Source organism: Nelumbo lutea, chromosome 5 (genome assembly GCF_056320005.1).
Source record: "Nelumbo lutea isolate HS-2025 chromosome 5, American lotus-T2T, whole genome shotgun sequence".
NCBI classification, from domain to species: domain Eukaryota; kingdom Viridiplantae; phylum Streptophyta; class Magnoliopsida; order Proteales; family Nelumbonaceae; genus Nelumbo; species Nelumbo lutea.
Window position 1 is genome coordinate 493,998 of NC_142688.1, and position 9,715 is coordinate 503,712.

Genomic DNA, 9,715 nt, shown 5'->3' on the forward strand with positions numbered 1-9,715 from the left:
AAATAGAAATTATAGCCAAAAAGGAAGAGGAAGCAGGGACTCAGCTCAAGTAGTGTGTGAGGGGAGGGGGACGGAGGAGCAACGGCTGCTTTCCCCTTTTAATTTCTTTATCACATCAATTTCCGCACCAATTATTATTAATAAAAAGGGAACACCAGTTATGCATTTTAATCACTACTAGCTAGCAAAATACATATATAAAAATAAAATAAGGAATAATAAAAGGCTGTCAAATTTTTCACTGTCATTGCTTTGAATCGAATAAGAATCCTTTTTCCCCTAGAACATGGATTTAGGCCCCAACGATGTAAAAGCTGGAAAGCTTTACCCAATTATCCTTGTATCCCTGCTCTTTTCCCCCATTTCCATCCATTATCATACCTTTAATCTTTCTCTCACGTCTCACCCTCTTTACTTGTACCGGCATGCCCAACTCAACTGCCAATGGGCGAGCTAGCTGGGCTTTTAAAAGGAGGGTAGAGAGTAGAGGTTAAACCCACCCACCAACATTTTCACAGTCTTCTTCGCCTACCTTTGCCCCAACCTAGCTATCTAACAGGACCCGGATCCTATCCAAATTAAACCTGAATGTTGACATAGATAGTCAGTGCATGCTTGATGCTTAATTCCGCAATTGAAATTTCGATTGGTGTTGCAACTTTGAGAAACTTGTATAGTTAGTTAATACTCACTACTTAGTGGTAGTTAATGTCATTTTAAAATTTGTGAAGGGTATACAGAACAAGCACCGGGAGAGATACTGATGTCACGTGTGTTATTATACTCTTAGAGAGTTAAAGCGAGTTAATAAAAGAAGAAAAGAAAAGCGTGATTTTGATGTTTGATGGAATATTGCATGGTCTCTGTTTTTCTTCATCGAGCACCACCTGGAGTTGGGAATCTGTACTTCTTCGGCCCCTACCAATTATTTCGATGTTGCCAATTTTTTTTTTTTACTCAAAATTTGAACAATAATAAAGAATCTTCTGGTTTATCTCATTTTTCTTTTTCTTCTTTTCTTTTCAAAGAGAAAGAGAATGAGATCTAGAGAGAGAGGTCCGAATATCATTACTAGCACTATGTTTTTGAAATCGTAGCTTAATGCGGTAGAACCGTAGGAGTACTCCTAAATCTTGAGAAACTAGAGAAGAAGAAGTTGATAAGTATTTTAGTTTTAGCCTTGCAAATGTTCTCCACAGTGCTGATTTACCGGAAACCCTGACTACTTTCTGCGTGCAAGCGGATCGATCAGATGGTTGAGAACTCACTCAATTGACTCTGCAAGATCTCTTTGAAACAGTACCCTGGCGGCTGGCCCTGCTTGGTTAACGGTTGTCCTTAATAACCTTATCGTGCTTGCATGCTCTAGCTCCAACTGCAAATGCTGTATACAAAGCAAATCATCCATTGCTGTGGATTTATATCCAAATGGTCAAAGTTTGTCCGTCCACAATACACTAAGACTTAATCGTACGTATGTCACTCTGTATGAATTTGTCTTATACATACCACATTAAAATTCCGCCAGTATGAATTTGTCTTATACCACCAATCCCAAGCACTAAATTTTTTGTTAAATATTCATAAATTAATAAAACGGAACAACTTCGAGTGGGTCTCAAGCATTCAAGTATTGTAGACGTAGACGTATGTATGATACATAGATATATAAAGATATGATGGATGTGTTAATTTGTACGTAAGAGAATTGAAAGAATATCTTAGCTTGTAAGAAAAAGAAATTTATAGCAATTTGACAACATACAGTGTTGTTGTTGTTGTATATATACATGTTCCGTTGTTGGCATCCTCCATGCATCCACATGATCTCTTACCAGTAAGTACGTAGCTACTTTTTCTTTTCTGTCAGAAATATTCTCCTTGTTGGGGCTCTAATTAAACGATACTACACATCGCGCGAGTTTCAGATATTGCGAACCTGCAGAACAGGCCATGATAAATAACAAAGCCTTCACCAAATCCACAACTTTTCTTTCCAAGCACAAGAGATTTCCTCCTTCAATGGAAACCCAAACCCAGACCTTAATTTCTCCAATCTTTGGAGAGAGAACCCATTTCAGTCATCCACAGCACCCTCTCGTGCAAGTTAGGGCTCCATATCTGTTTACCTGCACCGGTTGCAAAGAGTATGGAGCAGGGAGCAGGTACAAATGCCAACAATGCGATGTTCATCTACATGAATTCTGTGCCTTGGCTCCGCCTTCCCTAACCACCCACTCCCTCCACCATCAACACCATCTTGTTTTCTACACTAAACCAGGTGATGATTTCTGCGCGCTCGCAGATGTCTTCTAGCTCTAGCTCTATCATTTTTTTTTTATATCCATTAACTATATATCATCATTCATCAAGGCTTTTCTTCTTCCCATCTCCTCCTTTTATTATTATTTTCTTCTTGATCTTTTCATTCTATATATATGGTTGATCTCTCCCTCAGCTCTGACTCTTTTTTTTTTTTTTTCCATAATTTATTGAATCAATTTGAAGGTGGGGGATTTATACGATCACGATGCGACATTTGTGGGAAGACAACCAAAGGCTATGCTTACCGTTGTAGCACCTGTAACTTCGAGATGCATCCCTGCTGTGCAAAGCTTTGTCGGCAAATGGATTTTCCGGTGCATCCACATACCTTGATTCTTTTACCCACCACGACATTAACAAGCGGAGACCCCAATTTCAACTGCAATGAGTGCAACAGGAAGGGGCCAGGTGGCCAGGTTTATGGTTGCACAGTCTGCGACTACTACCTCCATGCAGTGTGTGCTAAGAACATGGTTAACGGGCTCTACGCCAATGGCATCAAAGCTCCCGAAAAGCCTAGCAGGTTAGGGGCTGCCGTTCGCCTCGCATCCCATGTAGTTGCAGGCTTTATCGGAGGACTGCTTGAGGGGATCGGAGAAGGGGTCGGAGAAGCTATCTTTGATAGCATGGTTAAAAGTAAGTCTATAGGTAGAAGCCGGCCGCCCGGCGGCTATGGGGGCAGAGACTAATACTCGGTAAGATGGATCCACAACCATGTGTTGTGTTGGTTTCTTCTGCAAGACTACTGCAGCTCTGTACTATATATTCATGGGCTTGTTAATTTATGGCATATATAGGTTTATTTGCCAAGTGAAATGTTTTTCACTTTTCATGTTATATATATATCCTTTATTGTGATACTGATAATTATATATAGCTTTTGAGAAAATACAATTAATTAAATTACATACTGTCTTTCTTCTATTCAATTTGAAAATGCATATTAAGTCATCAGTAACTCCATTTTTTAAATAATATTTCTTATTTCTTATGCTTTAAAAATTCAAATGCTTTAATTTTCCAATATCCAGATTTATTGGATATATAGGCTGAATTTACTGTCACCATAATAATCACAAATTGAGAAAATAGAAGAGAGAAAAAAAAAGGTAAATTTTGTTAGTTAAAGGTGTATGCACATTTTTTAAGATGTCTATTTAGCTGTAAATTTTTCTATGTTGAAATGTTTTGTTTGGTGATTGATCACACGGCCGGGAAATATCCTATGCCCTGATTTTGGATAGGTTGGCTACATATCTGAGCCAATGGAAAGAGAATCCTTTAGATTGAAAACAAATTTGGTATATATACAAGGATTTTGGCGAGCATATTCATATAAGAATGCTTCTTCAACGTATCACTAAGGTTGCGTTTGGAAACGATGTAAATGGAGTGTAAATCCTGATTCTGGATAAATTTGTACATTGATTTATTTTTGCCTGTGTTTGATAACATTATATTTATGCATTGACAAATGACAGTAGAGTTGCAAGTCGGGCCGGGTTAGATTGGGTTGAGGCCAACCCTAGTTCAACCCTATGTTCTAAACCTCCAACCCTAACCCGAACCCAACCCGACCTACTCAACCCTAACCCTAACCCTAACTAATTCCTTCAACCCTAACCCAATCAGACCCAACCCGATGTCAACTTCAGATTGGGTTGGGCCCAACCCAACCTTCCCATCCCTTAAAATCTAGTAGAAAAAATAAGTATTTATTTATCATGAGTTATGACTTATGATAGAATTTTTCTCAAAAATATAAATTCATGAAATCAACAATAATGAAACATAAAATCATGGAAATAAAATCACTAATAACAATTCATAGGATCAAGCAAATAATTTGAATCTATTCGATAGGTCACACATAAAAATTACAAGACAAAAGGAAAAAACAAGTAGTCAAGTACCTATGAATAACTTAAACTAAAGAAAGGCATGATAGTATATTGGGGGGCTATACAACTATCATGCATCTAAACAAATCAGTGTATATTATATATATATATGACATGTAGTATAGGGGGTCGGGTTGCCCGAGGGGTCAACTGTAACCTAACCCGAACTAAGGTTGGGTTCAAGAATTTCAACCCTAACCCGATCATCAACCCGGCCCAATCCAACCCGACTTTTTTAGGTTGGGTTCAGGCCAACCCGACCCAAGTTGCAGCCTAAATGACAGATCAATGCATATTGGAATTTTGATAATAAGATGTAAAAGTACATCAATAAAAAAGAAGTAAATTTGCATTCAAATGGTCTTTTGATAAAAAAAAAAAAAAAGCATATGCTTTATTGGAATTCATGTTTGCATCCATTACAACTAAAAGTCTATTTGGTAAGAAGATAAATTTATCCGTGCAAAACTAATACAACTTTACAATTTATATGAACTATTTTACACTTTACGATATTTGCATTCACACTTATTTGCATCATATCCAAATGCAATGTAAGGGAATTCCCCTTGGACTGGTCTTTGGCTAAACTTACAAAACAAAACCGAATGGTTGAGAGTTGAGAAATAATATGGGTTTCCTTCCTTTTTAACCGCATGCAACCAATTGGAACCCAAGGGGAGAATGTGAGGGAGAAGAGTTTCAATTTGCAGTTCAATTCAAAATGAAGAAAAAGCTCCCTAAAAAGTAAAAACTAGTGAATAAAAATCTTAATTTCTTATCTTCTGAATTTTTGTTAATGATTTCACTTTATCATTTGGCCTTTTTTATTCTATCAGTTAGCCTTTGATGCATGTTTGAAAGATCTATACTGTTTTATATTACATGGAGAAATTATGTGGCCAATCCACACCACCCATCAGATATGGGATTGTGATCTTAGACCTACTGTTAAATTTCCCCTAATAATTTAATAACCAATCAAACTCTATCCTTTTGGTAAACAAGTTCAATTAATAAGCTTTTTCTGTTTTTTTTTTAGTTTCGAAATTTTGTATTAACAACCTTAATTGTTAATTAATCCAAAAGAAAAACAACCGAGATTGAGCTATTCCACTCATGCCACGTCAGTAACCTGGAAATCCAAAATCCATAATCCTTGTATCAAATGTACGTATTTGACATATCACACATGGTATCAACCTATCTGTCAGGCCTGATTTGAAGAATGTCAACTACATCTAACGTGGGTTCAAGCTCAAGCCCAAGTTGTGCACCCCTACCTTGACATTAAGTTCCCACAAGAACTCCTTACATTTAAATAGAAAAAATTCTCGATCAGTACTTTGTATTTTGGGCTTAGTGCCACTTTGGTCTCCAAACTTTAAAATATGATAATTTAGTATCAAAATTTTTAAAACGTGTCAATTCAATACCTATCGTTAATTAATTGTTAATCAGTCGTAAAATGGTATTTGAAATGATACAAATGTCCTTCGACTCTCATCTAATTTTCTTTATCAATCATCCAAACAATTGACAAAAAATTAATAATCCCAAATCCTTGCCTCTTTTATTCAAGAAGTTGGGGTCACGTTTGTGAGCATTTTGGTGACCCCAACTTTCTTGAATAGAAGAGACAAGGATTTCGGACTGTTCATCTTTATCAATGTTTGGATGATTGATAATGAAAATTCAAGGACACTCGAAGGGCATCTGTGTCTTTTCAAATACCACTTAACGGTTTGTTAATGGTAGGTACTGAATTGGCACGTTTTTAGTTTGAATACTGAATTGTTGCATTTTAAAGCTCGGGGACCAAAGTGGCACTAGGCCCAAAGTACATGGTACTAATCAAGAATTTTTCCTTTAAATAACGATTTTGTCCTATTCTTATGGAAGTAAGAATTCTCAAGACTTTATCTACATTGGTGTAAATGCATGCTAATATAAGTGAACGGTATAAATTTTGGTTTACTTTTGCTTTAGTTTGACTTTGTTTTGTTTGCTACTAAGGCTGTGTTTGGAAATGATGATGCAAATGGAGTGTAAATCCTGGTTCAGAGTAAATTTGCACTCTAGTTCACTTTTGCTTGTATTTGGCAATATTACATTTATGTATTAACAAATGATGGGGCAATGCATATTTACATTGATAATAAGATGTAAAAGTACATCAATAAGAAAGAATTAAATTTACATTCAAGTGGATTTTTGATAAAAAAAAAAGCATATGCTTTATTGGAATTCATGTTTGCATCCATTATAGCTAAAGGTCTTTTTGGTAAGAATGTAAATTTGTCAGTGCAAAACTAACCCAATTTTACAATTTATATGAACCATTTTACATTCTACATATTTACATCGTTTCCAAACGCTGCCTAAGACTCGGCTTGGAAGGAGTACAAATGCAAATATGTAGTGTGTAAAATCATGTATTTTGTATTATTTTGCATTTATTTGTATTGTACATATTTGTTCTGGACTCCATCCAAATTGAGCCTAGGAGCCAAAATGCATGGGAAATAAATATAATGATGTTACAATTGTATATGAGAGAGAATTGTAAGGTAACTAGCATGGTGTTTGGCATCGGAGCATTTTACAAGCATTTTGTTTCATAAGTGAGACCTAATTTATAAGTGTTTCATTTCAATCGGGATGCAGATTGATTGGTGTTTAAAATGATTTGGCTTAACATTATAATATATATGATGACAATTGAGTGACATCTCAAAAAAAATAATCATTTTTTTCAAATTTCAATGTGCCATGCCACCAAGTTGATTCAAGAAACCTCTCATTTCCTAAATCCCAAAGCTAATCATTATAAAAACATTTTTTTTTTTTATTTTTTGAGAAACAAGATTGTCAAATGTGATTTTTCTTGCCAATTTCATTTAATTGCTGATGTTGTGTGCATGATACATCAGCAAAAATGGAACGCTTGTAAAACACTCCAGTGCCAAACACCCATCAGGAAAAAGATAGTGTGAGTTTTATAGCAAATGCAAAATTTCGTCTACCTTTTTCCTACATTCATTTTCCCTCATATAAAGTGGAGACCATATTATTTTGCTCTTCCTCCAGCCAAACAAACAACATTCCTCCAACCTTCCCTCTTATATTAAGAGGACACCACATCATCATTCAGGCTTAGTTTGGAAGGACGTAGCACAAGTGCAAATATGTAGTATGTATTTGTATTGTACATAGTACTCTTTCCAAACTGAACCTTATATTCATCCAAAACAAGTTTCAGTAAATGAATTCTCTCCTCTCCTCCGATTCATATGAAACTGGATCCACTGAGAGGGGTATCTGCCAGTCTGCCAATGGCAATATGTATGATTAGCCTGCCAGAGCTAAAACGAAAAACAACTGCCATCAATACAATCATAGTATCATACAGATTAGCGAACACCACCTAATTAAGTGATTCCGATTAACGAAAAACAATCAATTAGAACGTATTATCATCCAATCCCACACATTATATCTATATGGACAAAGGTCAAAACAAAGTGAAACTACAATAAAAATGTATTATTTTTGCTCACAAGACAGTAATTTTTTATTTTAAAAAACAAAACCATTCACATCACATCGGTATAATATAAACACCTCCATGATCACCTCTAGCACTCGAAATCGGTGCAGGAATAGATTTGTGTGGGGTCCATCCGGAGGGTTTTACTTTTACATAGTTTTTTTGTTTTTTTGGCTACTAAATAGCAGGAATATTTATGCGTTGAATGCATTAGCAGTCAGAGAGAACTCGGAAAAAAAAATGTTTTGATGAATTCCTCCTCAATTTGCTTACTTAATTTGTCAAAAAGAAATTGAATCGATTCTTCATGCTTTACTTATTTGTGACCATGCAAAGTTGTTTGGTTTGGATCAAATTTTAATGGTAAAACGTACAGAGAACTTCGCTTAATTAGTTTTCAATGTTTCTCAATGTTTTAAGGCAACGACTGCAATCATCCTCTAGATTATTTGGAAAAGCCGAAATAAATTTATTTTTGAAAACATAAAATCAGATCCAAACACCTCAATCTTTATATGTTACACATGTAGTGGAAGGAGACTTTGCCGAGAAATGAGCAAAATTATTGGCAAGCAACTGAAGTCGAGAATTAATGAATGTTGCAAGTTTTTGGAAGCATCCTCAGTCCTCGGCCAGGTTTCTTCAAGGCTACGCTAGGCATGCAGGTTTTGGTGGGGTTCATAAGAATGAAGAAATCACATTGGTGAGGTCTGAGCTATAGGTTTTGGGGGGGCGCTAGCAATTAGCAAATTAACTAATGTGGTTCCCCAATCCCAGTCCAAGCAGATCTGTAGGGCCATAGCATAGCATACTTAAATGGTCTGGAGTTGATTGTAGACCTCCAATGTAATCTTGTTATTTCTTTCTGTTTATGTTTCGCATTCACGAAATTAAAGTTGACAAAAGGGGAGTTTCGTATAGTTTAACTTTAACACATTATTTCTGAAAGAAGAAAAGGATAGTAAATACTCATTAGTAGTTGATGAGGGCAGATTTGGCCCTGCAGTAAAATTATGACACGTGGCGCCTCGTGACAGCTAGGAAAACACCAAGCCAACAAACTTACGAAGTTGGTGACCCACCCGGGCACCTGTCTAGCCGGCCTGGCGCGACCTGCGCGCGGTGCGCACGAACTGCACGGTGCACGCGCAGCCTGCGCGAACTGTGCACGGCCTGCGCAACCTGGCCGACCTGGACCAGCCTAGCGCATGATCCGGCCAAGGCGCCAGCTTGCCGACCTGATCTAGACACTGACCCGCCGACTGACACAAGCGCCAGTTTGACGACCTGATCTAGGCACTGTCCCGCCGACTGACACAGGCGCCGACCTGACGACCTAGCCTAAACACTGACCCGCCGACTGACGCAGGCACCCCTCTGACAACCCAGCCCAGACGCCGACCTGGCCGCCTGACACAAGCGCCAGCCTGACGACCTCGAGGAGTTCACCACCGTACCTCGGTTCTAACCGGATGCGACAAGTCTTACCGTTTGGAGGCTTTTCACCCACCTAACCCGCGAAGACTCCGGTATATAAAGAACTCACCCCCCAAAGGGGAAGGGGGAAAAAAGGAAAGGGAAGTAACCCTGCTCTCTAGCTCTCTCATATTTACAAGGCAGTTTGCCCCCAGGCAGTTCGCCACCAGGGAGTTCGCCACCAGGCAGTTCGCCCCTAGGCAGTTCGCCACCAGGCAGTTCGCCCCCAGGCAGTTCGCCACCCAGGCAGTTCGCCCCCAGGCAGTTCGCCACCAAGGAGTTCGCCACCAGGCAGTTCGCCAAGTAGCTCGTCACTAAGGTACGCCACCCCCGGGTCGAATAACGAGGTACTTTGCCAAAAAATTTTACATCACAAAACATTGGTACGTGGCCGAAAACGGTTACATCAGTAGTTATTCATCAGTGTCTCCTTTTGCTGGTTCGCAATTAGAATTGGAATTCT

The 9,715-nt window shown here is 38.1% G+C and overlaps 1 long non-coding RNA gene across 1 annotated transcript; it reads left to right on the forward strand.

The window, feature by feature from the left end:
- Positions 1 to 1,813: 1,813 nt before the first annotated feature.
- On the forward strand, positions 1,814 to 3,233 carry LOC148849681 (uncharacterized). The gene is made up of 2 exons (XR_016099530.1): positions 1,814 to 2,281; positions 2,509 to 3,233. It is a non-coding gene; the product is annotated as an uncharacterized LOC148849681 (long non-coding RNA).
- Positions 3,234 to 9,715: the final 6,482 nt, after the last annotated feature.